Source organism: Triticum urartu, chromosome 2A, assembly GCF_056163025.1.
Source record: "Triticum urartu cultivar PI428250 chromosome 2A, HENAU_Tu73, whole genome shotgun sequence".
Taxonomy (NCBI): Eukaryota; Viridiplantae; Streptophyta; class Magnoliopsida; order Poales; family Poaceae; genus Triticum; species Triticum urartu.
Window position 1 is genome coordinate 675,941,163 of NC_141874.1, and position 6,903 is coordinate 675,948,065.

The window sequence follows — 6,903 nt, forward strand, 5'->3', positions numbered from 1 at the left end:
TGTTTAAGTGCAAATGGGTCAATCTGTTAGGCGGCGGGGTACAGGTAGACCCACAGTACGGAATGACAACAGTGGATCTGAAAAATCTTGGGTACACTGACGAACCGTTCGTCCTAGCCAATGATGTGGCACAGGTTATCTATATGAAGGACATGTCTACCAAACCGAGAAAAAGAAAAGATAAGGAAGCGAATACATCATACGATGAGCCAAAGCGCCACATAGTTCTTTCAGGAAAAAGGGACATCCTGGGAGTGGACGGCAAGACAGACATGTCTGAAGATTATGAAAAGTTTCATGAAATTCCTCCCTTCAATGTCAAGGCTGACCCAAGCATCCTGATAAACAATGAAGATTATCCATGGTTACGGCGCAATAAGCAAATGACACAAGCGAAGAAAAAGTGAAGACTTTCTCCCGCAATAAGCAAATGCTATGTGGGTGAAATTATGATACCATCCCAACTTTCAACTTTTTCAGAGTTCATTTGAAATGCTTTCATGTCTTATGGTTCGAAACTTTGATACTTCGAAAGTGATTGTCCATTTTGTACACGAAGTGCATCAAGTTTTTGTCGTAACCCTCTCTACTTTTTGGAACATGCTATGTGGGTGAAATGATGATACCATGCCAGCTTTCAACCTTTTCAGAGTTCATTTTGAAATGCTTTCCAATTTCAGAGTCATTTAGCTCAAAGAAAGAATTAATAGCAAACAGAATGAACTACAAAACTTTTATGAAAATAAAAACAATCAATTAAAATATTATGTTATGATCAACTAAAATAAAACTATAATATTCTTCAATAGCAAAAAGAATATAATTTGTGTGACCTAAAATCAAACTATAAGTATTTAATTGTAAGTATAAATAAAAAATAAATAGCAAACAAGAAAAAAATTCTAATTTTATAGTAAAGTTATTCATAAACTAGTGATTCACACAAATTTTTAAAAATTCAAATTTAAACTATTTAAAATTTAAAACTAATGGCACTAACAGAAAGTTTATAATTTTTGTGACCTAAAAGCAAAAAGAAATCACTAAAAAACTGTAAGTATTTAGTTTTAAGTAGAAATAAAAAATAAATAGAAAAAAAATTCTAATTTTATAGTAAAGTTATTCATAAACTAGTGATTCACACAAATTTTTAAAAATTCAAATTTAAACTATTTAAAATTTAAAACTAATGGCACTAACAGAAAATTTATAATTTTTGTGACCTAAAAGCAAAAAGAAATCACTAAAAAACTATAAGTATTTAGTTTTAAGTAGAAATAAAAAAAAATAAAAAACCAAAAAAATGTAGAAATAAAAAAGAAAAAACCAAAAAAATGCCACCTACTGGGCCTCCACGGCCTGAATACGACTAGAAACCCTACATGGGCCAGGATTCAGGCCCGCAGAAGGCCCAATAGGCCCACAGGCAAAGCATTGTCAAATTAGGCCCATAGGCCTGCTGTTCAAAGGAGTTCGAGAGGGAGGAGGTAGCAGAGCTTATAAACTGGTGTTGGGCGCTGTCAACTAGCGATGTGGGACTAAACTTATGGGCGCGGGACAGCACAAGGGTATTGGTCCCGGTTGGTGGCCCTAACCGGGACTAAAGGTGGCATTGGTCCCGGTTGGTGGCACCAGCCGTGACCATTGCCCCCCTTTAGTCCCGGTTGGTGCCACCAACCGGGACCAATGGGCTTCGCTTCCCGCCCTTTGGGCTGCCGAAAAGAGGCCATTGGTCTCGGTTTGTGGCACCAACCGGGACTAATGCCCACCTTTAGTCCCGGTTGCTGCCACGAACGGAGACTAAAGCCTCTTCTATATAAGGCCACACTTTGGAATTTTTCATTCTCATCTTGCAGTTGCCACCCCTGACGCCGCCAGGCTGCCCGACGCCGCCCCGCCCCCATCATCGCCGTCGCCCGCGCCCATCGTCGCCGTCGCCCACGACGCGCGCCGCCACGGCCCGCCCCCGTCGCCGTCGCCCTCGTCCCTGCCCCGACGCGCACCGCCCCGTCCCGCCCTCGCCGTCGCCCGCGCCGGCCCCTTGCCCGACGCCCGCCGCCCCGGCTACCGTCCCCGTCACCGCGTCCCCGAGCCCGCCGTCCTCGTCGCCGGACTCCAGCCGTCGCCGCCCCCCTCAAAGTGAGCCCCCCTCTCGAGTGCCACTCTTGCGCCGCCCGAGCGCCCTTGCTCCGCCCCTGCTCCATGGTCGCCGCCGCCCGAGCGCCCCGGCTCCGCCCCTGCGCCCTTGCTCCGCCCCTGCTCCACCGGCCCCGAGCGCCCGAGGAGAAGTAGAGGAGAGGAGAAGTGGAGCAGCAGCAACACGCTGTCCACTTTTCTGAATTTTTTGGAACAGGAGGAATTTTTTTGTCCATATAGAAGGTGTTTGATGAAATACTAGATGGCTTTGGGCATTTTTGGAATTTTTAAAAAAAATTTGTGGTGAGGTACTGATGCAAGACAAAGGCGATGGCAAAATTTCAGAATTTTTGGAGAGGTTTAGAATAGGTTTTCAACAAGTTATTTGAATCCGATTCAAATTTCATTTGAATGAAATTTGAAAATTTTGAACTATGGATCAGAATATGCTAAATATGTCAAAAATGTTTTTTATATGATGTTTTTTTTCATATATGTATTCATTTTTTTATTTAGGTTGTTAATTAGTAGATATCGATTTTAGGTTAGTGTAGAGGAAAAAGTAAAATAAGGAAAAGGAAGAAAAGAGGAAGAAGGAAGAAGAAGAAGAAGAAAAGGAAGGAGTTTGGAAAGGAAAATAAGAAGAGGAAGGCTTCTTTTTTTTTCTTCGATCTTCTCCTCTATTTTGTTCATGGATATATGCTAAAGAAAACGAGGGGGGTGATAGATGATGATGAGGGGTCGAGAGTGGGACGAGAGGTCGAGAGGTGTCGAGGGGAGAAAAAATATGTTATCAGGGACGAGGGTCATCGAGGGGTCGAGAGAGGGATGAGGGGTCGAGAGAACTAAATAAGAAGAAGAAGAGGAGAGGAAGAAGAGGAGAAATAAATAAGAAGAAGAAAAAAGAAGGGGAAGAAGAGGGAGAAGAAGAGGAGAGGAAGAAGAGGAAGTCTTCTCCTCTATTCTTTCTTTTCTTCTTTTTTCTTCTTCTTCTTCCTCTTTATTTTATCGGGAACGAGGGTCGTCGAGAGGTCGAGGAGCGGTAGAGGAGAAACCCTAAATAGAAAGTATCGTCGGTGTGAGATACATGTACCGTCGGTGTCGGACACTACACCCACATCCCACAAGTGGCGCGGGCTTCGACGCCCACGTCACTTGTGGGACGTGGATGTAGTGTCCGACACCGAAGGCCACATGTATCTCACACCCACGATACTTGCTAGCTATTTAGGGTTTCCTCTACCGAAAAGAAGAGGAGAAATAAATAAGAAGAAGAAAAAAGAAGGGGAAGAAGAGGGAGAAGAAGAGGAGAGGAAGAAGAGGAAGTCTTCTCCTCTATTCTTTCTTTTCTTCTTTTTTCTTCTTCTTCTTCCTCTTTATTTTATCGGGAACGAGGGTCGTCGAGAGGTCGAGGAGCGGTAGAGGAGAAACCCTAAATAGAAAGTATCGTCGGTGTGAGATACATGTACCGTCGGTGTCGGACACTACACCCACATCCCACAAGTGGCGCGGGTTTCGACGCCCACGTCACTTGTGGGACGTGGATGTAGTGTCCGACACCGAAGGCCACATGTATCTCACACCCACGATACTTGCTAGCTATTTAGGGTTTCCTCTACCGAAAAGAAGAGGAGAAATAAATAAGAAGAAGAAAAAAGAAGAAAAAGAAGAGGAGAAGAAGAAAGGAATAGTGGAGAAGAAGAGAAAATAGAATATTCCTCACACCCACGATATTCTATTTTCTCTTTTCTCCACTATTCCTTTCTTCTTCTCCTCTTTTTTTCTTCTTTTCTTCTTCTTATTCTTCTTCTTCTTCTTATTCTTATTAGCCGGAAGTAGAGAGAGGTTTCCTAGTGTCAAAGTATTGAAGAAATCCATGCCTTCATCATTAGCCGGAAGTAACCAGGGCATGTTGGTACGAAGTTCTGCAAAGTTGTTTTGGAATGGAGTCCCGGATAGAATAATCCGCCTTTTGGTACCAATTCAGCAAAGGCCTTCCAAATAGCAATATTCGGAAGGCTCTTGCTGAACTTTGTACCAAAAGGCGGATTATCCTATCTGGGAGTCCGTTCCAGAACAACTTTGAAGAGTTTCGTACCATCATGCACATGTTACTTTCGCCTAATGATGAAGACATGGTTTTGTTGAATCCTGAGACACTACGCAACCTCCCGACCCCTCGGCGATCCTATCAAACATGAGAGGACGAAGAGGATAAAAAAAGAAGAGGAAGAAGAAAAAAAAGAGGAGAAGAAAGAATAGAGGAGATCTTCTCCTCTATTCTTTCTTCTCCTCTTATTTTTTCTTCTTCTTCCTCTTTTTTTTATCGGGAACGAGGGTCGTCGAGGGACATAGATGTAGTGTCGTCGTTGTCGATATATACCCCCTCCCGATAGCTTACTATGATTAGGTAGCTAGTTCTACGTTTGGCACTAATATATCCATCTGTCATGTTTGAATAATAATTGCCATGTTGTAAATATTTGTAGAAACTATGGACACCGCCCTAGACGAAGCAACAAAAGAAGCGTTGTTGAGGGACATAATCGCAGAAGGAAGTGATGCCATCTCATTGTTTCTCAACGAAACCGATGGTCTGGAAGGAGAGGGTGAACAAGCTGGCTACGGTGACCTAATGCCGGTGCAAGAAGAAGAACATGAGGACGGCTCCGGTGACCGAACCGAGTCCGGCCAGGTATATATATTAGTTAAGCCTATGCTGACTAGCTGATTGATGCATTCATTGTTTTGGTATGTACACATATTAATTAAGTCTTTGTTCTTTTTTCTAGCCCTCCGGATCGAGCACAACTTCGGTAAAGAGACGAGGCCCGAAGAAAAAGTTGATCTCGGATGAAAAGTTTGAGATCATAGCAATCGCGCCCGACGGCCAACCTATTGAACCCCTCTAGACAAAGAGCGCATTTGTTGCTCAGTGCGGGGTTCTGGTTAGGGACAAGATCCCGATAAGCATCCAGCAATGGTTTAAGCCGGCTACAGAAGACCCTGAGGTGTCTTATGTCAATGATATGCAGAAAAATGATCTTTGGACTGAGCTGAAGTCAAATTTCGCCCTACCGCCTGAGGATAATCCAGAGAACCCAGTTAAAGAGAAATTAATCAAGTCTTTTGCTCTGAAGAGGATGGCAGAACTATTCAGGAGGTGGAAGAAAGAGCTGAATAAGTTTGTCAAAAATAATGAGACACCAGAATTTAAGGGCAGATATGAGAATATCAGAGATCACTGGCCCGCATTTGTGGCCCACAAGACATCAGAAAAGAGTAAGAAGATGTCGGCGACAAACAAGCAAAATGCTGCGAAGAAGAAGCTTCACCATCGCACGGGGTCAGGTGGCTACCTCGTAGCCCGGCCTAAGTGGTCCAAGACTGAGAATGATCTGGTTCATAAAGGGATCGAACCAGAGACAATTAACTGGCCAGACCGTTGCCGGACTTGGTTCTTCGGGGCTGGCGGAACACTGGACCCTGTAACAGGGAAGTGCATTTGGATGAACGATCAAATGGACATACCAGTCAGTAAGCTTAAGCAGTATATCGAAGCAGCGTAGGAAGGGACGTTCTTTCTAGACAGAGAGAACGACGAGCTCACAATGGCCCTCAGGAATCCTGAGCACCCTGGACGGACATGAGGCACGCCAGGCTCCATTCCGTGGAAGGTTGGGTTTCCGGACGTAGGCGGTTACAAATCCCATGAGAGGAGGAAAAAAGTGCAGCAGACCCAAATGCAGGCGCTGCAAGCAAGGGTAGACGCGATAGAGGAACGAGAAGCAAATCACAGCAGACGTACTGCCGAAGCTTCCCCCGAAGCTACCCCGCCATCTCAGTGCAGAAGCGGCGTGGCTTCCACCGAGCTGCTTCAGCCGGAGCATGCCTTGACGGCTCCTGCCAGCTATCCCGTGGATGCTATAACGGAGTCTCAAAATTGCCACCTTATGACGCAATGGATGAATTTGAAGGTCAAGGCGGCTGTTGGCTCTGTTTTTCCTACTGAACCCGGCGCAACTTCTCACTGTCGGCCGATTCCAGAAGGATATGCTAGGGTGATGGTGGATGAGATAACGGAGGGATTTGAGGACCTCCCGCTTGACCACCCTACCGGTGAAGGGGAGACTCGGCTGGGGTCTGCTCTGAAGACTCCATGCCTATGGCGGAAGGAGCTCATCAACCTTCCGAACTGGACGCCACCGCCTCCTCCTCCTCCTCCGGCGAGTCAGGGCACTCCGCCTCCACCGCCTCCTCCTCCGGCAAGTGACGATCAGGGCCCTCGGCCGGCTCCTTCTCCGGCGCGCGGCGGCACTCCGCCTCCTTCTCCGCCTGCGCCGACGCGCCCGAGCAGCCAGCCTCCTCCTTCTCCGCCTCGTCAGCAAGGGCGGAAGAGACCTGCCGCCGCTCCAGCTGCTCCGGCATGTCGTAGTCCTTCTCCTCCGCCTCTTAAGCAAGTAAAGAAGACAACCGCTACGTCTGCTCGGTCGGCGTCTAGCAGTACAACCAGAGGCGGGAGGACATACAGATTCGGTCCTTCTCTGAAGACCCCAGAGAAGTTACCATACGAGAGGACCCAGGAGGAGAACGCCGAGATCGCGCGAGAAGAAGTGAAGAAATTCTTTGAAGGGGTGAAAGCAAAGAAACATCCACCTCCGGAGGAGAAGGTAGATCGGGTGAAAGTGAAGCGCACTCTGGCTGCCCTGACAAAACCACCGAAGTCTGATTCGCCAAAAGGAAACTATGACCGCATTATTGGAAAGG